General features: G+C 41.1%; 1 protein-coding gene and 1 non-coding gene across 2 annotated transcripts in view; one reads left to right on the forward strand and one right to left on the reverse strand.

Annotated features, from left to right (window-relative positions):
- The window catches only part of SRPK2 (SRSF protein kinase 2), a 175,496-nt gene that overhangs the window by 137,717 nt on the left and 9,865 nt on the right, over positions 1-27,914 (reverse strand). The window lies entirely within an intron of this gene.
- Positions 10,804-10,907, forward strand: LOC126027321 (U6 spliceosomal RNA). The gene has a single exon (XR_007502244.1). It is a non-coding gene; the product is annotated as a U6 spliceosomal RNA (small nuclear RNA).

Below are 27,914 nucleotides of genomic sequence, written 5' to 3' on the forward strand. Positions count from 1 at the left end.
CAATTTCTTCTGCTGTATGTAATTGTTATGTATCTCATCTTCCAGTGTACTGATTCTATCCTCAGCTGCTGTTAACCTGTGGGAAATCTCAAACATGTTTTTCTTCAATTCATCTACTGAGTTTCTCAGACCTGTTATTTGATCTGAAATTTCTGTTTGGAGTTTTCTCATTTCTATCTTCATATTCTCCTGATTCTTTTTAGTTTTCTCTTCTATACTTTGTTTGAGTTCTTTGAACATGTTCCATATTGCAACTCTAAACTCCTTATCTGAGAGACTGACTAGGTGGTTGGTCATGTTCAAGTCATCAGAGTTGCCATCTTCATTCTCTATGTCTGGCACTGGCCCGTGTTGTTTCCCCATTGTCACACTAGTACTGCGTGTTTTTCTACGTGTTGTGATTGTATTCATCGGCTAAATGCTGTGCACCGTCTCGAAGGGGAGCGGAGCAACCGTGCTCCTCTGGCTTCTCCCTTTCTGGGCGGGTCGACTCACCTCCACGGAAGGCTCACAGGAAGGCAGGCTGGCAGATGGGCCGCACCCAGGATGAAATCAGGCCAAAAATGCAGGACAGCAGAGTAGAGAGGCAGAAGTGTGCTGGCATCTGAGATCCAGCGAAGTTCAGTGACTCCTCCCTTTCTGGGCGTGTCACAGGAAGGCAGGCTGGCTGATGAGCCGCACCAAGGGTGAAATCAGGCCGAAAATGCAGGACAGCAGAGTAGAGAGGCAGAAGGGTGCTGGCATCTGAGATCCAGGGAAGTTCAGTCTAGTTGTCTTTAATAACAGGGAAATGTACTGGCAAATTCAGAAACAAGACTGCCTACTTTAAAGGATAAGATAAACAAATGAGGGCCCGGAGAGATAGCACAGTGGCATTTGCCTTGCAAGCAGCCGATCCAGGACCAAAGGTTGTTGGTTCGAATCCCGGTGTCCCATATGGTCCCCCGTGCCTGCCAGGAGCTATTTCTGAGCAGACAGCCAGGAGTAACCCCTGAGCACCGCAGGGTGTGGCCCAAAAAAACCAAAAAAAAAAGATAAACAAATGAATGGACAGATTCCTCATAAGTACTTGTGCAGTGGAAAGGAGGGAAAGTACTCCTAGCACTAGACATGGTCCCCTCACAGCATCAGAAGTGATTCCACAGAGTAAGGACTAGTACTTTAAGGCACGAGACGGAGGAAGATATAATAGAGAACAAAGAAAAATACTATGCAAGAATCAGTATTTCAGTCATTATTGGGGTTCATTTTCTGCACTGACTTGCACATACAACAATACAATTTACATGTAAAAGAAAAAGTAATATTCTATAATTGGCTTTTATTCTTCTGTCAAAATACAGACCAGTTAGATCATTTTTAACCACTTATGAAAACTTAAGTCCCTGCGGGCTGGAGAGATAGCACGGAGGTAAGGCGTTTGTAGAAGGACTGTGGTTCGAATCCCAGCATCCCATATGGTCCCCCAAGCCTGCCAGGAGTGATTTCTGAGCATAGAGCCAGAAGTAACCCCTGAGTACTGCGGGTGTGACACTCAGAAATGACTCCTGGTGGGCTTAGGAGACCATATGGATGCCAAGATCGAACTCAGATCACCTGTGTGCAAGGCAAACACTCTACCTGCTGTGCTATTTCTCTGACCTCTAATATCAGCTTAATCAAATAAATAGGCTGTGTTTTTATAAAATTCACTTACTTAAAACGTATAAAAGGGAGAAAATGCAAAGATAATAAAGCAATAGACACTATGAAGTGATACTGTGTGGGTAATTCTTTTTCAACTTGCATTTATTTGTTTGTTTGTTTATGGTTTTTAGGACATAAAGCAGTGCTCTAGCTTACTCCCAGAGGAATCTTCATACAAAATAAAACACCGAACCTGTTGTACTCAGAGGGTCCTTGTGACTTTTTTTTTCCCTTGGTGTTTGGGTCACACCCAACAGTGCTCAGGGGTTACTCCTGGCTCTATTATGCTCAGAAATCATTCCTGGCAGGCTCGGGAAACCATATAGGACACCGGGATTCGAACTACTGTCCTGCATGCAAGGCAAACGCTCTACACCTCCATGCTATCTCTCCGGACCCCTTGTGACTTTTTTTTTTAATTTATTTAAACACCTTAATTACATACATGATTGTGTTTGGGTTTCAGTCATGTAAAGAACAACACCCATCACCAGTGCAACATTCCCATCACCAATGTCCCAAGTCTCCCTCCTCCCCACCCGACTTGTGACTTTTTTAAGTTTTGTTTTTTTTTTTTAAGTTTTTCTTTTGGTCTGTTTTTATTTTGGGGGCACACCAGAGGTGCTCAGGAGTTACTCCTAGCTTTGCACTCAGAAATCACTCCTGGCAGGCTCAGGGGATCCTATAGATGCTGGGAAATGAACTTGCGTCTGTCCCGTGTTGGCCGTATGCAAGGCAAATGCCCTACCACTGTGCTATCTCTCCAGCCCCCTTTTATAAATTATTTTTAATTATATATGTTTGATAGAATTAGCCAAATACTGTTTGAAAACAATAAACATACAAATTAAAAAAAAAAAAACAAAAACAACACCAGGCCCGGAGAGATAGCACAGCGGTGTTTGCCTTGCAAGCAGCCAATCCAGGACCAAAGGTGGTTGGTTCGAATCCCGGTGTCCCATATGGTCCCCCATGCCTGCCAGGAGCTATTTCTGAGCAGACAGCCAGGGGCAACCCTGAGCACCACCGGGTGTGGCCAAAAACCAAAAAAAAAAATAAAAAATAAAAAATAAAAAAACCACCTAATAGGGGCCAGAGCTATAGTGCAGCAGATAGGGAGGGCATTTGCCTTGCACGCTGCTCACCACGGTTCAAACCCCAGCATCCCATACGGTCCCCTAAGCCTGTCAGGAGTAATTTCTGAGCACACTACCAGGAGTAACCCGAGTGTCCCTGGATGTGGCCCCAAAATTAAACTAAAACTATTATATTCAACTCTGGGACTATAAAGAATTAAGTAAGCTCCCAAGATATGAAAGTATGTAGTAGATACCTCAGTTAAGATTATCTAAATAAAACCCACACACTTTGTTACACATTTAAGAGAGCCTCAAGTAACTTACACATTAATGAAAAACTTACTCAAACAGAAGCCCAATACTTACGAAGCAACTTAAATTAAAGCCAATAAAATGAAGTGCCTACTGAGTTAAAGCTATAGAAAGCAAGGAAAATATCTCTTCAAACAGGAGTGGAAGAATACATAATGAGCACAGCAGACATGGTGAGAAGAAAGTGATAAACCATTCCGCAGAGAAAATATCAATTATTTAGAAACCACAACTGTTAAATAGAATAAAATCCCAATACATTTTCAGTGAATTCTGATTATAAACAGGATGTACAAGATGATGCAATGTTTACTTAGAATATTTAATTTGTAATTTAGGTGAACATATTTTAAATCCTTAGAAAATCTTTTGCAGGGGCCAGAGAGATAGCATGGAGGCAGGGATTTGCCTTGCATGCAGAAGGGCGGTGGTTCGAATCCCGGCATCCCATATAGTCCCCTGAGCCTGCCAGGAGTAACCCTGAGAGCTGCTGGCTGTGACCCAAAAGTCAAAAAGAAAACCCTTCTCAGTCTTATGAACCAAATTTATTCAAATATTCTACATCTTTTTTTTGTCATCAGTTCAAAGTCAGTTTCCCAAGATACATTACTACAACAGATTCATATGTAGTTGTTTGAGACAGATTGTTGCTTTTATTTAAGCATATATAATACTGTTAGTCAACGTGTTATCCAAGATCACAAATGTATTCATTCACTTCAGTTTTCCTTCAGTTTTCCACTTGGTTTTATCTATGCAAACAAACATGATCTCCACATCAAAATTAGTTAGTTGGGGGCTTTGGATAATGTCTAGCACTGCTCAGGGTTGACCTCCTGGCTCTGCGAGCAGGGATCACTCTTAACAGGATTGGGGGACCATATGTGTACTGGGGATTGAATCTTGGTCAGTCACTTGCAGGGCAAGCACCTTACTTGCTGTACAATCTCTCCAGCCCCTCAAAATCATTTTTTACACATGACTTTGAAGAGATATTGCAAAGAAAGCACTATGCACCTGTAAGGAATAATTACAAAACTAATATTAAAATGCCATGGCGGTAGAGGGTACAAGAGATAGTAGAAGGATAAGATGCTTACCCTGCAGACAGCCAACACAAGATTCGAACCTGGTACCATACATAATTCTCTGAGCACCACCAGAAGTAATACCTGAGCACAGAGCCAAGAGCAAACCCTTAGCATCCCCAGGTGTAACTCAAGCAACCCCTCACACACAAAATCTTTTTGTTTTTGTCTCCCCTTTCCTTCATTCCTGTTGTGATGACTGGGGCTATGGTGCCTGTACATAGGTGCTGTGTATATTGGTGACAGTCCTAAACAGGCTCACTCTGATTGTGCAGCTTGCTGGGGTCACACACAAACACATATGTACTGGGACAATAAGGCGGCAGGACATGTTCCTGGTCGAATGATCTTTACTTGCTGTACTTTTAACTAGGGCTCACACAGTAGTTGCAGTACTCATTCACACTTGTGTGGCACCAGGGGATCAAATGTGTGGCCTCAAGATTGCAAGGCAGGTGCACTACTGTCACTGGATCATTCTCATGCACCTGCCTTCATCATTAAAGTATCAGAGGCACAAAAGAGAGAAGAATGGGTAAATTGCTTGCCTTGCATGCGGCTAGCCCAGGTGCAATCCCTGAGCACTGCTCAGTGTGCTTCAAAAATGAAAGTTTAATATCTAAAACTGGGACCAGACAGTTCCAAGATTGAAGGTGCATAAAAGACATGCCCCACTCCAATTTGACTCACTGGTATCAGATGTTCTTCAGTGTATATGGCCAGGGACAGTCCTGGGGTCCCAGAATCAAGGACTCTAGCAATACAGCATACACAGCCATTAGCACTGATTTCATCCCATGGCTAGGGTGGCTGAGATCTCCTATACTTCTAATTCTGAAGGAATGAAACAGACTAAGAATTCCAATTTCTAAAAAGCTCCTTAGTGAAACTCTTGCTGTGGGCCCAGAGACCTGTTTGCACCATAAGACACAGTATGCATTTCAACAATAGACATTGGGAAGTTAATAAATCCCAAGCAGAGAAACAGCGCAGAGTGTTGTCGTCGTCATCCCATTCCCCGCCCCACACACACACAAAAAAAAAAACACTCTGGGACCACAGTGATATCACAGCAGGTAGGGAATTTGCCTTGCATGCAGCCAACCCAGATTCAATCTCCAGAATCCTAATTGGTCCCCAACCAGTCAAGAGTGACCCCTAAGTACCTTTGGGTGTGACCCAAAACCAAAAGAAAAATAAAATCATTCTAATGGCAAATGGCAATATTGAGAACAGTTTTCACACAGGCTATTTTATTTGATCTAATATGCTCGTTTTTTTACACATTTCAAACACAGCAGGACACATTTTATAAAATGGTGTATCACAGCAAAAAAGCTTAATTTTCAAGGCAGGACCTGGGTTCAATCCCTGGCATCCCATATGGTCCCCTGAGTGCATAGCCAGGAGTCAACGGATGTGGCCCAAAAACCAAAAACCAAAAAAAGAAATTCATTTTCATAATTTACTGGTCAATGATTCGCTAAAAACAATACTATTCTCATACAAAAAGTGAAAAGGGGGGGTTTATTATCATTTTATAAGTAAGGAAATGAAATTTAGAAGAATATCAGAGAATCTTTTCAGATCACATAGCTACTAAAGATAGGTCCAAGATTAGGAAACACAAAATTGATAAACCATAAACCAAGCATCTTTTTTTTTTTTTTTTTTTTTTTGGTTTTTGGGCCACACTCGTCGGTGCTCAGGGGTTACTCCTAGCTGTCTGCTCAGAAATAGCTCCTGGCAGGCACGGGGGACCATATGGGACACCGGGATTCGAACCAACCACCTTAGGTCCTGGATCGGCTGCTTGCAAGGCAAATGCCGCTGTGCTATCTCTCTGGGCCCAACCAAGCATCTTAACCATAATATGATAATGTTTACAGTAACAACCTATATTTTGCTTGCCAAAGAGCAAGAGATGAAAACAAAATAGTGCATCACATCCATTACAGGAATCAATAAAAGTGTTCATGGACAGCAGGTATAATAAATGCCAAATTTGAAAAATAAAAAAATAATTGTTTCAAGATTTTTTTTTCTTTTCTTTTTGGTGCCGTGACTCGGATTCGAACCGTTGTTTCAAGATTTTTATTAAGACACTAAAGGTAATGAATGCAGCCTAATGAACCACCTTCACAAATACAGAAACTATCAGACTAGTTCTTTGGGAAGAGTCCCACATAGTGCTACAATATGCAGAAATGACATAATGTCTCTGAAGAGACAGACACTGGTTTGATGATTCAGTTTAAATTATAGTATGTGATAATATCAAGTCAGTTTTGTGCCAAAATGGGCCCTGTGTTTGGAGTGCAGCCAGAACATCCTGCAGTACTAGCTTCCTTTGAGATGGCCAACAATTCAACAGCAGTGAATAAAACTGAACCTCCCAAAACTACCAACTTTAACCTCACCCAAAAATTGGGTCTGAAAAGGTGTGGCTTTCTAAAATATAATTCTGCAGGCCGACAAACTTTTATTTTCCATTCTAAAATTTAAATAAAAAAAAAAAACTAAATTAGAAAATTCACCATAGGTCCCCCGTGCTTACCAGGAGCTATTTCTGAGCAGACAGCCAGGAGTAACCCCCTGAGCAACGCTGGGTGTGGCCCAAAAACAAACAAACAAAAAATTCACCATATTGTCATAGCATCCTGTATTTCCTCAATTCCTACCAAAAGAATTCAAAGAAAAGATCCATTGAATTATACAACTTGAAAACATACATACTTGAAAACTTGAAAAACACATACAACTTGGCTTGGAAGGATTAAATGTTCTAATTCGTAGAAAGAGTTTGCGATTATCTGTGTTCATCTAACAAAACTTCTTCACCACAAGTAAAAGCTGAGAGTAGCAAACCCACCAAGTGAGCTGATCATTCTCCTAAGTTGAACAGTTTTCATCCCAGAAAAAAAATATTCTAAGGGCCCGAAGAGATAGCACAGCGGCGTTTGCCTTGCAAACAGCCAATCCAGGACCAAAGGTGATTGGTTCGAATCCCGGTGTCCCATATGATCCCCCGTGCCTGCCAGGAGCTATTTCTGAGCAGACAGCCAGGAGTAACCCCTGAGCACCGCCGGGTGTGACCCAAAAGCCAAAAAAAAAAGAATAAAAAAAATATTCTAAAAACACATTTCACATTCAGCGTAATGAAAAAATTTGAAACAGAATAGAAATAAACCACAAAGCCTTCCCAGTAATCATTCTATGCTTCATTATGGGGTAGGGGTGGGGGTTTGAGCCACACTGAATGGTATTCAGGAGTTACTCCTGGCTCTGCACTCAGAAATTGCGCCTAATAGAGCGGGGAAACACATGGGAAACCGGGGATCAAACCCAGACGGAACCCAGGTCATCAAACCCAGATGAAACCCAGGTCAGCCCCGTGCAAGGCAAATGCCCTACCTGTTGCGCTATTGCTTTGGACCTGCTTTTTAAATTTTTAACACGAATATCTTGATAAGCACAGAACTGTTATACCTACAGCATCTACTATTCATCTATGAAACATCTGAGTCCTCTATTAAAGCTATGGTTCAAACTTTCTTAAGACTGATTTAGGACAAGTGTTTAAATTAAATGTTTATAAACAGCCACAGTCATAGTAGATTATAAACCAATTACTAAAAGGGTTGCAGTGGCATTACATTTGACACAACTCATGAGCAAAAATAGCTCAAGAGTCAAAGGGAGGGCATCTAAACCAACTTCTCTAACTCATACTTTTTTATATCAACAAATGAAAAAGAACCAGACAGGGCAAACAGCAAAGGCATCACTTGCGACTCCAACTAGAGGTAATTAAGGACCATATTCAAATCAAAGAAGAGCAATATTAAAGGTGTTGGTTGCCTGATAAAAAATCTTCAGAGATGCATATTTTTAAAAATCACTAGTTTTTTTATTACTATGCTACCTCTTCCCTTGCGTGTGAGACTATAAGACAAATGGAGAGAAGAGTCAGTAAAAGCATGGATGCAGCCAGACCGACATGCTGCTCACATTCACCTTGTAAAATTCCCAACAGGTAGGAGTCTCTGAGAAGTCTTTGCAGATGGCAGTCACAGTGCAAGAATCTAACTCCAGAGGCAAGACGTGACAAGGATCTAGGAGAACCAGTGTTGCAGTCTGTCCACCTGCCCCAGTTTCCTATAGAGTGCCTTACCTAGATGAACCATTTCAGGAACTTCTGCTTCTAATTAAAGCAAAGTCTGTCTGTGCTACCCAGGGAAAAGTCTGATCAATATTTATCACTACAAAATCTCACTTTTCTTTTAAAATTAAACAACTTTTGGGGCAGGAGAAGGGGCAGCAATAAGGTGTTTGCCTTGCATGCAGCTGACATAGGATGGACTACATTGGATCCCTGGTGTCCCAAACGCCAGGAGCAATTTTTGAGCACATAGCCAGGAGTAACCCCTGAGCATCACTGGATGTGGCCCAAAAACCAAAAATTAAATTAAATAACTTTTGAATAATCTTCAGTTGAATTTATTAACACTTTGCTCTCCAGAATGCTAATAAGTAGATATAGGACTAAGGAAGTATCTAATTTATCATCATTAATAATCTTATAACCAGACTAAATTCTATTGAAGCACATGTTTCTTCTAAGCTTTTTGTTGTTGTTTTGGGTTTTTGGTCACATCCAGTGATGCGCAGGGGTTACTCCTGGCTATGTGCTCAGAAATCACTCCTGGCTTGCGGGAACATAATGGACGTCGAGGAATCAAACCATGGTCTGTCCTAAGTCAGCCATATGCAAAACGCCCTACCACTGCACTACCGCTCCGGCCTGTTTCTTCTAAGCTTTCTTCCCAAATTGAATATTCTGATAAAAGAGAATAAATATGGATAAAATAATAACATAAGATTGATAAATTATTAAGGTAGGGTGATCGTGTAATCCACTAACACTTTCTGAAAGCTAAAAACTTATTTCTCTCTTTTCCATTAATAACTCTCCTCTCTCTTCTTCAGAAACAACTATAAATTATGAACATGTCTGATATAAGCACTTCTGAACAAAATGATACCTCTTAAATCCAAACTTAATGCAAATTAAACAAATTCCTATGATATAACTGGCAATAGAAAGCTCAGATAAATATATTGCCACTTCTTTAAACCAGAAAAATTACTGATATGATTTGTCCTTGCACAGAAAGTAACACAATAAAAAAAAGGACAAAAAGACTTTTTTCTTAGTTATCAAGGCATACAATAAAAAAAGGACAAAAAACTGTTTTTCTTAATTATCAAGGCATTCTTGAAATAGTACATCTAGTTCTTCACATACAAACTACTGCTTTGTTTTTCCCCCTCCCAATAAAGTATGTCAGAGTCCTTAAAAATGGAGGAGGTAGAGCCCAGAGAGATAGCACAGCGGCGTTTGCCTTGCAAGCAGCCGATCCAGGACCAAAAGTGGTTGGTTCGAATCCCGGTGTCCCATATGGTCCCCTGTGCCTGCCAGGAGCTATTTCTGAGCAGACAGCCAGGAGTAACCCAGCACCACAGGGTGTGACCCCCCAAAAAAAAAAAAATGGAAGAGGTAAAAGAGCCTGAACATCAAAACACATTGTTTCACTCTCCCAGAAATTGAAGAGACGGGGGCAGGAGAGATAGCATGGAGGTAAGGCATTTGCCTTTCATGCAGGAGGTCATCGGTTCGAATCCCGGCATCCCATATGGTCCCCCGTGCCTGCCAGGAGCAATTTCTGAGCCTGGAGCCAGGAATAACCCTTGAGCACTGCCGGGTGTGACCCAAAAACCACACACACACACAAAAAAAGAAATTGAAGAGAAGTGAGAGAGAATATAAGAAAATAGGGAGCTGGAGCAATAAAACAGTGGATAGGGCATTTGCCTTGCATGCAGCTGGCCCGGCTTCAAACCCCAGCATCCCATATGGTCCCCTGAGCCTGCCAGAAGTGATTTCTGAGCACAGCCAGGAATAACCCGCGTGCCGCCAGGTAAAGCCCCAAAACAAAAAAACATAAACAGAGATAGGGGTCGGAGATATAGCACGGAGGTAAAGCATTTGCCTTGCATGCAGAAGGACGGTGGTTCAAATCCCAGCATGCCATATGGTCCCCAGAGCCTGTCAAGAGCAATTTCTGAGCATAGAGCCAAGAGTAAACCCTGAGCGCTGCTGGGTATGACCAAAAAAATAAAATAAAATAAAATAAAATAAAATAAATAAAATAAATAAAATGTGAAATAATCCAAATCTTTAAACCATCACTCAATCTTCAACTTGAATCAAGTAAACAATCAGAAGTGCTCCCACTACATCCAGAGCATCTTGCACCCCCAAATCGACCCAGCACCCCTGGGCAGTACCCTCCAGGTGGAGAAGTGACTCTGGAAGTTTCTGGGTGTATGAGAAGCACAGCATCCATGGCTCCTACAGGGACTGAGTCTGGATTTGCCCTATATAAAGCAAGCACCCTACCTACCCACTCTCTACTACACAGATATGGTCCCTCCTCACTCGTTCTTTCCTAAAAGGAAATTGAGCTAATATTCCCCGTCTCTATCTTTTAAGTTTTACGTATAATAGATTAAATTCAATCTTATCTTCCTAGGGTAAGATCAAATACATTAGGCACAGTTAAAAAGATAAACAGGTGCTCGCATCGGCACCACATATACTAAAATTGGAACGATACAGAGATTAGCATGGCCCCTGAGCAAGGATGACACGCAAATTCGTGAAGCGTTCCATATTTTTCTTTAAAAAAAAGATAAACAGCAAATTTGCTAGACTTTTCTTATCCACTAAGAGAAAATGGTAATATGTCACTCTATCTCGAAGCAATACGGATTGAACGAGATCAAAACATTTCTTTAAACTGATGCCCAGGGGGACAGAGTGATAGCACAGCAACGGTAAGGCATTTGCCTTGCATGCGGCCTACCTGGTAGGAAATGGGTTTAATCCCCAGCATCTCATATGCTCCAAAGCCTATCAGGAACGATTTCTGAGCGCAGAGCCAGGACTAACCCCTGAGCACCGCCAGGTATGGCCCAAATAAATAAATAAAAATAAATTGATACCCAGGGGCTGTAATGAGTGGATAGGGCAATCCTTGGCATTCCATGTACTCCCCCAAGCAATTGCAGAGTTCCACTGAGTGTGGCCCAAAAATAAGACTAAAAGAGATAGCCAATAATACAAAAAAAAAAAAAAAAAAAAAAAAAAAAAAAAAGGTATAAAAATCATATGAAAGGGGCCGGAGAGATAGGACAGCGGTAGGGCATTTGCCTTGTATGCAGCATATCCAGAACAGACGGTGGTTCGAATCCTGGCACCCCTATAGTCCCCTTTGCCTGCCAGGAGTGATTTCTGAGTACAATACCAAGAGTAACCCCTGAGAGCTGCTGGGTATGACCCAAAAACAAAACAAAACAAATATCATATGAAAGAGCACACAAATACATCTAATCAAATCATCTAATAGTACTTCATGGAAAGGAGGGCAAAGGGAAGTAAAAGAGGAAAGCATATCCCTCCCTCAATATAGCCCTTTCAGAAAAGCACAGGATGGTGACTTTTGAACTTAATCTCTAAAAATGGAAAGATTTTAGTGCTTGCTTCGGCAGCACAATGCTAAAAATGGAAAGGTTTCTGGGCAATGAGAATAATACTGCTTTGAAACAGCAATATTTTAAATACATCTTTGCCCATATGCTATGCTTTAAATATGTTCTTGATTGTTCTGGGGCTTTTAATTATCACAAAAGAGAATCTTTTAATGAGAACCTAGCATTATCTTCATTAAAATAACCTTTGGGGGCCTGAAAGATAGAACTTGCATGCAGCTGACCCAAGTTCCATTCCTGGACTCCCATATCCCTGAATGCAGACCTGGTGTATCACCTGAGCACCAGCTGGGCATGACCCAAAAAAGGCAAACAAAAAATAAAATAACCTTTGGCAATACTATTCCTGTTCAAAGTCCGCAGTGCATTTCTTTTTAAAAGTAAAAACAGGGGCCGGAGAGATAGCATGGAGGTAAGGCGTTTGCCTTGCGTGCAAAAGGTCGGTGGTTCAAATCCCGGCATCCCATATGGCCCCCATATGGGGGACCTGCCAGGAGCGATTTCTGAGCATAGAGCTAGGAGTAACCCCTGAGCACTGCTGGGTGTGACCCAAAAACAAACAAAAAAAGAAAAGAAAACAAAACAAAACAAAAACACACAAAAAAAAGTAAAAACAGGTGTTATTTGGAAGTACTGAGTAGGCAAACAGCACGAGTGCTTAAGGATGGGCGGAAGCCCACACAGGCTTCTCCAAAGGTGGAGACAAGCCCTGGTACACAACCTAGCAGAAAAGTTGGAAAGTTCACTTCTCAAGAGGGAAAACATGTGGGCAACATATGCATGCAGGAACCATGTCTATAAACCCCAGAAGTACAGGTGCTGCTTGCTTCTTTTTTTTTTTTTTTTTGGTTTTTGGGCCACACCCAGTAACGCTCAGGGGTTACTCCTGGCTATGTGCTCAGAAGTTGCTCCTGGCTTGGGGGGACCATATGGGACGCCGGGGGATCGAACCGCGGTCCGTCCGAGGCTAGCGTAGGCAAGGCAGGCACCTTACCTTTAGCGCCACCGCCCGGCCCGCTTCTTTTTTTTTTTTAATTAATAATTGGTTTACATTTTAAAGAACATTCTAGAAACACCTGCTAACTTAAAGGGAAGTTTAAAAGCAAAAGAGGTATGAACAAGTGAAAGTCAAAATGTCCAAACATGGGGCCTGATAGCCCATCGGTAGAGCATTTGTCTTGCATGCCACCGACCCAGGACTGACAGTTTGATTCCTGTCATCCCATATGGTCCCCGAGCCTGCCAGGAGTGATTTCTGAGCACACAGCCAAGAGTAACCTCTGAGCATCACCGGGTGTGACCCAAAATCCCTCCAAAAATAAAAAGTCCAAATACAAAACAAGCTCTTTTTGAAAACATTAAATGGGGGCCAGCAATAATGCAAAGAGATGGGGCATTTGTCTGGACATGGTTAACCCAGTTTAATCCCTGGTACCCCTGATGGCCTCCCATGTTCACTAGGAATAAATGCTAAGTACAGAGCCAAGAGTAAACCCTGAGCACTGCTGGGCATGGGCCAAAACAAACTAACAAGCAAACAAAAAAGGTTGTGGAGAACAGGTATACAAACTTCTCTACAATTTGCATCAAAAAACTCTTAATTCTGATATCGACATTACATGGTAACAAATTGGGATATATATCAATACTATGAGGTTAAATTTAGATGCTTCTCTGTATTAACTACAAGGTTATATATAGACCATTTATTGAATGGTGATCTTGGCCTAAAGATTCTGTGTACACTGCTCAGCAAAAATAGTAAAGATACACAAATGGTTTCCAGAAGTAATCTAATTGACCAAGATAAGGCAATTTAGTGGAGGGGGAGGGGTGTCACTGAAAATACTGTTAATTGTTTGAGATTTGGGCATTTTAAGAGACCTTAAAGGTGATCATGTAGTAAAGGAATATAGTCTGGAGTTAAGGACAGGATAGAGGGAAGGGGAGGGAGAAAAAGAGGGTAGGGAACAGGGAGAGACAGACAAAGGGAGGGAGAAATTATTTTTTTTGTTTTGGGCCACACAGCTATGCTCAAGGACCACTCCTGATGTGGCTAAAAGGACTATATGTGGATACCATATGGGCTGGCCATGTGTAAAACCATCTTCAATCTTAAAAAAATAAATAAATAAATAAAAGTGTTGTTGTTTTAAACAAAGCAGAACTGATTGAAAAACATTTCACCAGGGCCAGCGCTATTGTACAATAGGTAAAGTGCTTGCCTTGCAAATGGCTGACCTAAATTCGATCTCCAGCATCCCATATAATCCCCAAAGCACCACCAAGGAATTCCTTCCTACAGAACCAGGATTAACCCCAAGTACCGCCAGGTGTGGCCAAACAGAAAAAGAAGAAAAAATTATCATTTCTGTGCTAAATTTCTTTCCATAAGACAATATTATACACTACTCCTTGATAATCCATTTTATATATCTTAAACCCTTTTAGGAGGTGAACTATTATCTTTATGCACAGTTTAGAAAAATTACAGGAGAAACAGAAGTTTGGCAATTTGGATTCAAGGTCCCAAAATCAAAGAATATAGCATGCTTCCTTCTGTTCTACAATGGCAAAACATGGCAACATGTGCAAGGGCCTAACCTGGACCCTGACAATATGTGTATGGCTCCCTATGTTACTTCCAGGTTCCTACATACAGAGCATGTATTCCTGTACTTTGCGCCATTTTTTTTCTTTTTCTTCCCTTTCCTTTTTTTTTTTTGTTTTGTGTTCAGAAATTACTGTATTATCACTATAGCCCCTCATACCAAAGAGTCTTAAGGCAAACAAACCACATCTCCAATTCGCAACACCAAACTTTTCCTTAACTAAATATATAAATTAATCACAACAGAAGAACCTAAAGCTAACTAAGGAAGTCACATTTCAAAAAAAATAATACTAATATTGGGGCTGGAGAGATAGCATGAAGGTAAGGTGTTTGCCTTGCATGCAGAAGGATGATGATTTGAATCCCAGCATCCCATGTGGTCCCCAGCGCCTGCCAGGAGTGATTTCTGAGCATAGAGCCAGGAATAATCCCAGAGTGTTGCTGGATGTGACCCAAAAAACAAAAAAAAAAAATTAATACTACTTTGGTATTTTAATAATTCTGGAAGATGATATAGCCAATGTTCTACAAGTTTAGACATCTCTATGTTCTAAATCTAATTTGTTCAGGTCTCCATGCATCCATGCATTATATATAGCAATGGACCCAAGAAGCAAAGATGGAAATACTGATGTCATTTGCAGAAAGCATCCTTAAATTATTAAGAATGAATGAGTCAAAAACTGAATAAGTTTTACATTCCTATTGAGCACATTGTTTATGTCCTATAACACACATTAATAAATGCTGATAGTACAAATTAGCATAAATCTTTCTCAATTCAATCCTGAAAGCTGTGTTTAGTGTCTGACTTGACTGCTGCCATCAGTGAAAAGGACAACAGAGCTAAGTGATAGCACATCAGTTAGGGCACTTGTGTTGCACATGATTTAATCCCTGGCATCCCATATGGTTCCCCAGTACCACCAGGATTAATTTCTTAGTGCTGAGCCAGGAGTAAACCTCTGAGCCCGGAGTAACCTCTAAGCTTTGTGCCAGGTATAGTCCAAAAACCAAACAAAGAGGTAGCCTACCTCAGCCTTTAATTAATTTGGTATGCATTCCAGACTTGTGTTTTTAGGAGCAAATCAAACACGATGTTTGTTTGTTTGGTTTTTTTTTTTTAATGAAAGAGGCTGACCAAATAAAACTGCTAGTGACCCCAATGAAAGCAATGAAATTCTTTGACAGTTTTTGAACATTGAAAGGCTGAGTAAAATAGAGAAACAGCAGCAAATCTTTGAAGGAGACTGTCCTTCACCAAATCTCTGAAGAGATACTGCCACAGAAGATAATGCCCATATTTTTCGAACTAAAAGACTTCTCTGATAGAGGATTTACTAATTATGCTAATTATGTTTTTTTTAAATAGATCTAAATGAGCATGTGTGGGTCAAAGTACATGCTAGACACACAGGTACAGTAAGACAGATTAAGCTGACCAGTAGAATGGCAGGCTGCTTCTTAATACCACTATAAAAGAAGGTGGGGGGAGAGAGACAGGAGAAGGACTCTCAGCAGATCAAGGACATAAGAACGGTATGTGGGGGCCGGAGAGATAGCATGGAGGTAAGACGTTTGCCTTTCATGCAGGAGGTCATCGGTTCAAATCCCGGCGCCCCATATGGTCCCCCGTGCCTGCCAGGAGCAATTTCTGAGCCTGGAGCCAGGAATAACCCCTGAGCACTGCCGGGTGTGACCCAAAAACCAAAAAAAAAAAAAAAAAAAAAAAAAAAAGAACGGTATGTAACAGGCAGAGAAAAAGAGACTGTTGATTGTTGATTCAGAAGAAATTCAGGTGAAGAGCATTAGACTGTGAAAGGCATTTTTAAGTAAGCCATACATTCCAGTCTCCTCTAGGAATGCAAACCTCAAAATGGTGCAAATGGCCAAGGAGAGAAGCTGATTGATTGAGCAGCAAAGGAGAATAGGGCTCACTCAATAAGAGTAAAATAAAAAAAAATTTTTGTATGGGGTGGGGGAAGAAAGAAGCGTGCAAAACTATCGTGAACAATTAATTATGAACAACCTTGTAACCATGGTGTTTCAATAAAGTAATTAGTAATTTAAAAAAAGAATGAACGGGCCCGGAGAAATAGCACAGCGGCGTTTGCCTTGCAAGCAGTCGATCCAGGACGTAAGGTGGTTGGTTCAAATCCCGGTGTCCCATATGGCGCCCCGTGCCTGCCAGGAGCTATTTCTGAGCAGACAGCCAGGAGTAACCCCTGAGCACTGCCGGGAGTGGCCCAAAAAAACAAAAAAACAAAAAACAAACAAAAAAAAAGGGCCGGACGGTGGCGCTAAAGGTAAGGTGCCTGCCTGGCCTGCGCTAGCCTTGGACGGACCGCGGTTCGATCCCCCGGTGTCCCATATGGTCCCCCAAGCCAGGAGCGACTTCTGAGCGCATAGCCAGGAGTAACCCCTGAGCGTCACCGGGTGTGGCCCAAAAACCAAAAAAAAAAAAGAATGAACAACCAAAATGATTGAGGGGAAAAAAAATCACTTTTTAAATTAAATCACAATGTTGCGAAATAAAACAATTAACCAAAAAGAATAAAACAGAGCAGGGCCGGGAGAGATAGCACAAGGGCCTTGCAAGCAGCCGATCCAGGACCAAAGGTGGTTGGTTCAAATCCCGGTGTCCCATATGGTCCCCCCCCCCCCCCCCCGTGCCTGCCAGGAGCTATTTCTGAGCAGATAGCCAGGAGTAACCCCCGAGCACCGCCAGGTGTGACCCAAAAACCAAAAAAAAAAAAAAAAAAAGAACAGAGCAAGCTCAGGGGCAGCAGAGAAAGTGGGAGGGGTCAATGGCTGCAAATTAATCAATAGTATCTAGAAACTGAGATGGCCTAGGAGTCTTTTAGAAAGTTCTGAACATTGACTTTTCAACATCAAAATGAGCAGTGGCCAAAGGTCAGTTACAGGAGCCTTCCTCGTTTCAGTGGGCCACACGGCTGTAAGAGGCTGCCAGGCATAAAATGTGGCAGCAGCTCGAGGAGCAGCAGCCAAAAGCTTGATGGCTACATATACACACCAGCAAAGAACCTTACTGCTTGCCAGTAGCTTCCTGCTAGCATTGTACAGACAATACACACTTCCTGTTGCCTTCTGCTTTGTTCCAACAATATTTATAATGTTCATCTATTCTAAAACCAGAGGCTGGTTACAAACAGGGTAATAGTCATTGACCCCAGAGTCCCTAAGGGCAACCATAAACCTAAATGATTATTTACTCTCTCACCCTCCCTGCTACAACTATATTTACAAGACAGAAAAGTAATGTACCAATCAGCTGTGTAATCTATTAGCACAGTCAGGAAGGAACTGGTAATGATTTTGGTTTAAAGCCAATTAAATTTGCGGTTTCATCAGACATTTGATAATGATAAAAAGTGGGCAGCTGGTTACAGAAGTCTGTGGCTCAGAAGGAAAAGTGAAGACAGGAATTTGGGAGTCACCACACACAGATGGTACTCAACACCATGGAAACAAATGAGATCATCTTCAGAAAGAGCAGACAGAAGAGTAGTGGACCCAGGACAAAGACAGAGGAAGAACCAAACCTGAGATAAAGCAGAAACCAGACAAGAAACTGATATGGGTAGCATTGAGCTCTCTGCCTTTTATAGCAACATCACTAGCCAAAGATAGAAATCTTTGTATAGGCCCAAGGAATCGCTCAAAGAGCTGAAGGGCCTGCTTTGCATGTAACGGCCTTAGATTTGACCCCTGCCAACACCCCCCCAAAGATTCATCTCCAGATTTTAATACTAGCTAGATATCAAGAATACTAAAGATTATTAATTATAGAGGCTATTTATTTAATAAGTGCCTGATTCATGACACACGGGGGGAGGGGAATAATTCACAAATGAATAAAACTATGAGTGGCATTCCAGATAAAAGAAACTTTGCTTTTCCTAAGAAAATCCATGCCTCAAATGTCGAACCCCGGGGGGAGGGGGGGGGTTGGGGAGAGATGGAGGAGGTGGGGGTTAGGGACACTGATAATAGGAAATGTGCACTGGTGAAGAGTGGTGTACATTGAATGACTAAAACTCATTTATGAACAATTTTGTAACCATAGTGCTTAAATTAAATAATTGTATTTTAAATAAATAATTGTATTTACGTAAGAAAGCAAAATATTGAATAAAAACTATTTGAAAAAAAAAAAGATATGGGTGAAGCATCATTGTAAATACTGGATCCCAGTTCTTCTGGAGTAAGCCTGGGCTTCCTTAGCTACAACAAAGAAATCCAGTGATTTAAAAAAAGGTTATTAGGGGCCAGAGTGGTGGCATAAGTGGTAGGGTGACTGCCTTGCACCTAGGACGAACCGAGGTTCGATCCCCTGGTGTCCCATGTGGTCTTGTAGCAATTTCTGAGCACATAGCCAGGAGTAACCCCTGAGGTTTACCAGGTGTGGTCCAAAAACAAGCAAACAAAAATGTGACTTGTTTGGGTTATTTTTTTGTTTGTTTGGGTTTTGGGTTTTGGATCACACCCGGCAGCAGTGCTCAGGGTTTCCTCTCAGCTCTACGCTCAGAAATCACTCCTGGAAGGCTTGGAGGACCATATGGGACAATGGGATTTCAACCACCATCCTTCTGCATGCAAGGCAAATGGCCTCCCTCCATGTTATTTTTCTGCCCCCCCCCCCCAAAATATGTTTTTAATATTTATAGTCCCTTGTGACCAGGGAATCAAAGTCAATACTCATGGGCACCTAACTTAAGGTCAACATAATTCCCTTATTTAACATTGCTGAATTCTTTCTTCAATCAATTGGCATTTTCTCTTAGATGAAATGCTGAAACATTCTGTAGTGTAAAAAGGCATACAATTACCTCCAATCCATCTTAAAGAGTGCCTGAAAAAAGGCTCCAGACTTGGTGGCTATTAGACATAAATGCAAGTAAAAATGGAAGAGACAGGAATGGCATTCTATGCATATCACTAACCATTAAAATGCCCTCATATACAAACATATACAAACAAGTTGTAGGAATCAGAAATCCCCCAAAAGGTAGACACTAAACCTTTTCTAGCATTCTCATTTTACTGCTCAAAGCTTTTCATTTCTATTAACAAAAGTAACAGTCTAACAATAACTAACAAAATATATTAAACATTTTGTTTAATAAAAGATTAGATTTACTTTGTGGTACTTAACTTATAATAATAACATTATCTGAAACAGCTAATACAAGGTAAAAAGAAGTGATTATGATATAATATGTGATATGTGATCATATGATATGATATGTGATTATGATATGATAAGTGATATGATATGATATGAGCCACAATTTTATTTACATACTGGTCCACTTTCCAAAGAAATGGCAAAATTGTCTTCATACAGTATTGATTTGGTTTAAACATCAGTATTGAGGTCCAGAGATATGGCTCAAGTGATAAAGCACATGCCTAGCATATGTAAGGCCAGAATATGAACCCCAAACCACACAACATCCTAGCACCATCAGGTATGGTTCTAGCTATCTGCAAGTACTGGCCAAAGTCTGCAAGCTTACAAGGCTGACTAATGCAAGAAGTGGAATATGCAGTACTTGCGCATCACTCAATGTAGCCCAATAAAAATAAAAAAAACAAGGACCAGTGTATTAGAAAGCAGGCAAGAAGCTTGCTGTGAATGTGGCAGACCCTTGTTCAATTTCCAGCATCACATATTTTGCTGTTGGTTGTGCCCTTTCCCTCACCCCCACCCCCCATTAAATTGAAAGAAATTTCTTTGGAAAGACAGAGCAATAGTACAGGGGTTGTGTGCCTTGCATACAGCCAAACAGGTTTTTATCCCTGGCATCCTATATAGATCCCAGGAGCAAGACCAGGAGTAATCTCTGAGGAAAGAAGTAATACAGTAAGTATAGTGCTTGCCATGGAAGAGGATGACCTGGGTTCAATACCTGGTACCATTATGGTCCCGAGTCTGTCAGGAGTAAGCCTTGAGCCCTGATAGGTATGGCTCCAAAACACCACCACCTATCCCCACACCCAAAATCAGAAAGCTTAAAAAGGGCCTGTCGTAATATCTACACTTCATAGAAAATGGAATTCTTATATTCTCCTTAAAATATTACGCCACTGATAGGAAAATGAACTGCAATTAAATTCTGACTCGGGAGTTCCACATTTTACTTAGTCCCAGCCATAACGTTAAAAAAAAAAAAAGCATCATAGGTGCTGGAAAGAAAGCACAGTGGTAGGGCGTTTGCCTTGCACACAACTGACCCAGGACAGACGGTGGTTCAAATCCCAGCACCACATTATGGTCCCCTGAGCCAGCCAGGAGCAATTTCTGAGTGCAGAACAAGGAGTAACCCTTCATTTGTTGCCGGGTGTGACCCAAAAACCAAAAAGGGGGGATCACATAGTTGACATAACTTATAATGCATTTGTTTCAAGATAACCAAAAACAAATATATTTTTAAAAAGATAGAAAATAGGGGCCGAAGAGATAGCATGGAGGTAAAGCATTTGCCTTGCATGCAGAAGGACGGTGGTTCAAATCCCGGCATCCTATATGGTCCCCTCCATCCCCGAGACTGCCAGGAGTGATTTCTGAGCATAGAGCCAGGAGTAATCCTGAGTGCTGCTGGGTGTTTCCCAAAAACCAAAAATAAATAGATGATAGATAGATAGATAGATAGATAGATAGATAGATAGATAGATAGATAGATAGATAGATAGATAGATAGATAGATAGACAGACAGACAGACAGACAGACAGACAGACAGACAGACAGACAGACAGACAGACAGATAGATAGATAGATAGATAGATAGATAGATAGATAGATAGATAGATAATAGAAAAACTAAAATAAATAAAATGGAAGAAAGAAGAAAATGTTCAGTAGCAAGTATATTTGTAAAAATTATTTTATCTCCAATAAAGTCATTAATACAATAGCAGAAAGTTTAGTACCATAACATTTTTCATAGCAATTTGGAGAGAAGCTAGGTTAATAAAACTATTTTCTTCAGGAGGCTGATAGACTGTTAAGCAAAGTTAAGATGTGACTGGGAAAGGCAGTGACCTTGGGGCAACTATCTACTTAAGAGGTAAAGGCAGTGGAGAAATGGACATAGCACAACTCACTCCACAAAAAAACACAAAGGCCTGATTTGTTTAATTTGAAATAAATACTTTGCACCAAGTTTGAAATGGAAGGCGAACAAAATAACTTCAAAGCAATAAATTACAGGATTTCTGGCTTCAATTTAATAAAAAAAAAAAAAAAAGTCTAAAACGGGTTGGGGAAAGGCATGAGGGGAAAATCACATATGACAGACCAATAATTCCTCTTAGGCAGAATTTTTAATACATATGTGTAATTACTTTATTTAAGCACCATAGTTACAAAATTGTTCCTGGTTAATTTTCAATCATAGAATGTACACCACCCTTCACCAGTGCACATTTCTCACCACCAATGTTCCCAGTTTCCCTCTCCCATCTACCTTTAAGGCAGGTGTTTTACTTCTCTTTCCTTTTCTTTTTGTTTTTTGTTTGTTTGTTTGTTTTGGGGCCACACCCGGTGACTCTCAGGGGTTACTCCTGGCTTGGGGGACCATATGGGACACGGAGGGGTGAAACCAAGGTCAGGCAGGTGCAAGGCAAATGGCCTACCACTGCACCACCACTCCGACATCTTCTCTCTCTTGACACTGTGCTTTGCGCTACTGATTGCTAACAAAGGGGTACCATGCATATCTCTTTATCCTCTTTCAGAACCCAGTTCTTGTACAGAGTGATCAGTTCCAACTATCATTACAGTTCAGGATCTTAGCTGCATTCAAGACTATTTATGGGAAGCTTCCTACCATGAACTGGTCCTCCCGCCCCTCATCTCTATTGTCTCTGTATATCAACCCCACACTGTCTTTTTATTTTCTTTATATCCCACAGATGAGTGAGATTACTCTATGACCATCCCTCTCCCTGACTCTTTTCACTCAGCATAATAATCTCCATAACTGTCTATGTATAAGCAAATTTCATTTCTTCATTTGTCCTAACAGCTGCACAGTATTCCATTGTGAGGATGCAGTACCACAGTTTTTTTAGCCACTCATCTGTTCTTGGGCACTTGGGGGTTATTTCCAGATTCTGACTATTGTAAATAGTGCTGTGACAAACATAGGAATGCAGAAGGCTTTTCTGCATAATTTTGGGTTCCTAGGGTATATCCCTAGGAATAGTATTAATAAATTATACAGAAGTTCAATTTCTAGGGGCCATAGAGGTGGCACTAGAGGTAAAGCAAGGTCTTGCAAGCGCTAGTCTAGGACGGACCATGGTTTGATCCCCCTGTGTCCCATATGGTCCCCCCAAGCCATGGGCAATTTCTGAGCACATAGTCAGGAGTAAACCCTGAGCATCAAATGGGTGTGCCCCCCCCCCACCTTTAGAGGTTTGTTTTCTTTAATATCCTTATTTGTTTTCCAAAAAAGCTGAACCGGTCTACATTAGCACCTGCAGTGAATGAGTCCCTTTGTCCCCGATCCACACCAACACTGACTGTTCTATTTCTTTGTGATGTGTGCCAATCTCTTTGTGATGTGTGGCAATGGTATCTCATTGTTGCTTTGATTTGCATCTACCTGATGAGAAATGGAGCATTTCTTTCATGTGCCTTTTGGCCATCTGTGTTTCTTCTTTGAGGAAATGTCAGTTTGTTTCTTCTCTCCATTTTTGGACGTGGTTAAATGTTTTTTTATCCTCTGCTTGATAAGTTCTATCAGTTACGCAAGATTTCTTCTGCTGTTGTGTGTGGTGCCAAGAACCTAGAACCTCACACATGCAGGCCAGTGCTCTGCTGCTGACCCATGTGCCAGGAAAGAGACATAAATTCCGTGAACTCTTCCCACCCAAGAAGTGCAACCTGAGGAAAGCAAGCACTGCTGGAAACACCTCAGAGTTGTTACAGGTTTTATTCCAAATTAACTTTTGGTTACAGTGCGTGCAGAAACTTCTAGTGTGGCCAAATTTTTTTGGAAACCTCACCCCTACAATCCAACCAGCTGCAAATCCAGTTTAAGAAGCTAGGCTCTGGGGACAGCGAGGTGGCTCTAGAGGTAAGGTGTCTGCCTTGCAAGCGCTAGCCAAGGAAGGACCTCGGTTGGATCCCCCGGCGTCCCATATGGTCCCCCCAAGCCAGGGGCAATTTCTGTGGCAATTTTCTTAGCCAGGAGTAACCCCTGAGCATCAAACAAAAAAAAAAAAAATAAGCTAGGCTCTAGGAGTCATTTATTTGTCCACAGACTCTTAAATTAAAACTGACAGTAAGAATGATTACAAACATATTTTTTAATCTCCAAAAAAAATTACCAATGTTTTTTCTTTATCCATTTTCTTTGTCAGTTAAATTCTTATAAATTTCCTTTTCAGGTGTCAGAGCGATAGCACAGCAGGTAGGGCATTTGCCTTGCACGAGGCCAACCCGGATTCAATCCCTAGCATCTGGCATGGTCCCCGAGTCTGCCAGGAGTGATTTCTGAGCAGAGAACAAGGAGTAACCCAAGTGCTGCCAAGTGTGGCCCTCCCCAAGATAAATAAAATTTCTTTTCGATAAATAAATATTTTGTAAGAATATAATAGTGATTATTTAATGCATTTCTTTAAATAAATTTTAAAAAACTCAAAAAAATAGCAATTATATATTATCTCAGTCCTGCATTAAAAAGGTTCTTTCTGCAGGCTATTGATTATGCTGACTGACACCAAGAAAAGAATTTTCTTTCTCATCTGGGATCCAAAAATTAAAGCCCTATTTATTAGTATACCCAACAAAAGGAAATGGGGAAAGGGACAAAACTTCATTTTCAAATTTAACTTTTTCATTTAAAGATCTAGGTTAAAATACAAATCAAAAACAAACAGTAGTCCTTTTTGAAGCCTGCACAATAGGATGAGTATAGCAGGTAAGGTACTTGTCTTGCATGCAACCAACCTGAATTCACTCCTCAATTCCACAAAGGAGTGAATCTTGGGGGGGAGGGGGTGGACTTTTGGGGCCACAGCCCCAAAAATCATTCATAAATCGCTACTGGTAGCCGGAGAGATAGCATTAAGTTAGGGTGTTTGCCTTGCATGCAGAAGGACAGTGGTTCGAATCCCGGCATCCCATATGGTCCCCTGAGCCTGCTAAGAGTGATTTCTGATCGTAGAGCCAGGAGTAACCCCTGAGCGCTGCCAGGTGTGACCCCCCCCCCAAAATAAATCATTAATGGCAGGCTGGGGGACCATATGGGATCCCAGGGAGCAAACCTGGGTCTGTCGCATGCAAGGCAAACACTCTACTGCTGTGCTATCGCTCCAGCCCAAAGGAGTGATTCTTGAGCATAGAGCAGAGAGTAATCCCTGACCACCACTTTGTGTGACCCCCCCCCACTTCCCCCTAAAAGTTTGTGTGAGTTTGTATCCATGTGAAAATGTTAGACTACCATTCATTCATTTTCTGCATCTTTCATTTTATCAAATACAACAGTCTTATAAACTTGGCTATCATTTACTTTTCTCTTTGAAAACAAAACAATTCTATTTGGGAGGGGAGGTCACACTCAGTAGCGCTCAGGGGTGATTCCTGGCTCTATGCTCAGAAATTGTTCCTGGCAGGCTCAGGGGACCATATGGGATGCTAGGATTTGAACCATCGTCCTTATACATGCAAGGCAGATGCCCTACCTCCATGCTATCTCTCCGGCCCTCTATTTTATTTTTACAGACTCTCTTAAGTTAGTAGAGCATTTAAAGGAGAGCCTAAAAACCAGGTGAAATGATGGTAAAGAGGTTGTTTCCTCCCATAGAAGTAGGGGTAGAAGGACACATATCCTGGCACTAGAATATGGGACTACAGTGAGCACAGACACATTGTAAGCACTTCAACCAGGCACAGAAATGGGACCCCAGGTATACAGTGCACCTGTGGACCTCAGGTACACCGTTTTCAGCACTTCTATAGTATAGAGCCTCCAGTCATTTCAGTCACAGCCAAAAGGGGAGGGACAGAAATGAACAATTAAACTGATACAAAGGGAGACAACTTTATCAAATTATAAAAAAATTATAAAAAATAATTTCCATTTATTAATTTGATTTAAAGGAAGTAAAGAGGCTGTCCTGCACTGTACCACTGCCAGAGGTTAACCCTGAGCAGAGCCTTACACCACCATACACACACAGAATTAAGGAAGAAATCAAAAAAGGAAAGTGTTTAAAATTTAAAAAAAGAGAGACAATATTTAGCTAACTTCTTTTTTTCCCAGCTAACTTCTTAAAAAAAATAATAGTAATAGAATGATTAGACCAACAATGTAGCCCAGTGGGGGAAAAAACTTCCTTGCCTTGCCTTGCAGGTTAGAAGCCCTAGGCTCAATTCAGAGCACCAAAAAATAAATAAAAATAAAATAGTAGCAGAGTTCGCTGGCATTCTTGTCTTTATGATATATATTTTTGGGGGGGTTTGGTTTTTGGGTTTTGGGCCACACCCTGCGGTGCTCAGGGGTTACTCCTGGCTTTGTGCTTAGAAATCGCTCCTGGCAGGCACGGGGACCATATGGGATGCTGGGATTTGAACCACCATCGGTCCTGGATCGGTATGGGTCGGCCGCTTGCAAGGCAAACGTTCTACAACTGTGCTATCTCTCCGGCCCTTGTCTTATGATTTTTATCTAAAATGTAAAACAAAAGAAAGTTTAATTCTTTAGTCACAAGAGCCCATTTCAAATGCTCAATAAGCCATATCTATAATACAGAATCAACATCATTGCAGAAAATTGATTGTACTGTACTAGTCTATAATATTCTAGACTTGTGGTTACCAACCTTTCTGTACCCTGCAAACTGCCATGGGTCTATGCACAGTGAAAGGACATACAGTTCACAACAGTAGTGTGGAATAATCTGTGGCCACAACTGAAGATAGGGATCCAACAAATTACAGAGAAGATGGTTACAGATCAACTGGGCACCCTTTTCTGCCAAAATTTAATGCTGGATGGACCAAGGAGTAATGTGGAAAGAGTTCACTCCCTGACGCCACATGCAGCCCAATACCCAGAGGCCTAATACTCTCAGAATGACCTCAGGCCTCAACACAGACAAGGATGACCCTGGGAAAAAAAGTTGTGATAGAAAATTTTGATATGTGCATCTTAAGTTATTAACTGTAAGTCCATAAGTTTATCATTCTGATTACACATACATAACATTGAATAAAATTGCAAATATCTATTTCAAAAGGAGCATCAATACCCATCCAAAAAAACCACTGAACCAAACCAACAGCCCTTTTATAGTCATAAAATAGAAAATACATTTCATAGCCTCTCTTTGGTAATTAATTTTCAGTGTTTACTATGTCTACTCTTTCCTGTATCAAAACACTCCTCAGTCCCTTCTCAAATGGTAAACAGTGGGATCAATTTTTCTAGTTCTCCACCCATTTGCAGAACATAGGAACTATTGCCACCAACTCTTCCATCCCAACAGAAAAACTCTATTTTAAATGTTCTTACAAGACATTACTTTATGTTCATATTATAAACATCATTTACATCTCTTCTGTTAAAACCTCCAATGGTTCTTTCACTTCAGCATGAAACTTTAAAACCTTCCTAAAACAAATAAAAAACACCTGTGACCCAAAACTGTCACCAGATACAACAAAGGATTTTCACTTGTTTTCCTATGCTTTCCTTCATTCTTTTCCAAGCCTTATGTGATTGTTTGAAGTTCCAAATTATACCATGAAATTTCATTTCGTTACAACTATTCACAATCTGTTCTCTCAAACTGTAATGCTAGCCTGTGCATTTGGGACCTGAGATTCCAATATTTCAATTATATACGAAAGTATACTGTTCCGTGCTCCTTTCTTCAGACCAGCCTTCCAAAAGAGGGTGTGTTCTCATTCATGCAGAGCTGAGATGAAATTTCCTAGCGTTAAAAATTCATGAATAGGGGCCATCGAGGTGGTGCTAGAGGTAAGGTGTCAGCCTTGCAAGCGCTAGCCAAGGATCAGGACCACGGTTCGATTCCCCGGCGTCCCATAAGGTCCCCCCAAGCCAGGGGCAATTTTTGAGCGCTTTGCCAGGAGTAATCCCTGAGCATCAAACGGGTATGGCCCGAAAAACCAAAAAAAAAAAAAAAATTAATAAATCAATAGAAAAAATAAAAGTGGGCTAGAGAGACATACAGAAATTAAGGTGCTGTCTTGCACACAACCAACCCCCAGTTCAATTCTTAGCACCTCATATAGTGGGGATCGGGACCATACTGAGTGCTAGGGATCAAAACCAGATTGGCCATGTACAAGCCAAGTATCCTACCCACTTGTACTGTCTCAGGCCCTTTCCTACACATTACTTAAAAAATAAATAACTACTTTCACTTAAGATATGTCTATCTTTCGAAGTATGTACCTGCTCCAAATAACTGGTAACTTACTGAATTCTGGTTTCCTTTTATGTGACTAAGTCAGTAAATAC

The sequence above is a fragment of the Suncus etruscus genome, chromosome 1, assembly GCF_024139225.1.
Source record: "Suncus etruscus isolate mSunEtr1 chromosome 1, mSunEtr1.pri.cur, whole genome shotgun sequence".
Taxonomy (NCBI): domain Eukaryota; kingdom Metazoa; phylum Chordata; class Mammalia; order Eulipotyphla; family Soricidae; genus Suncus; species Suncus etruscus.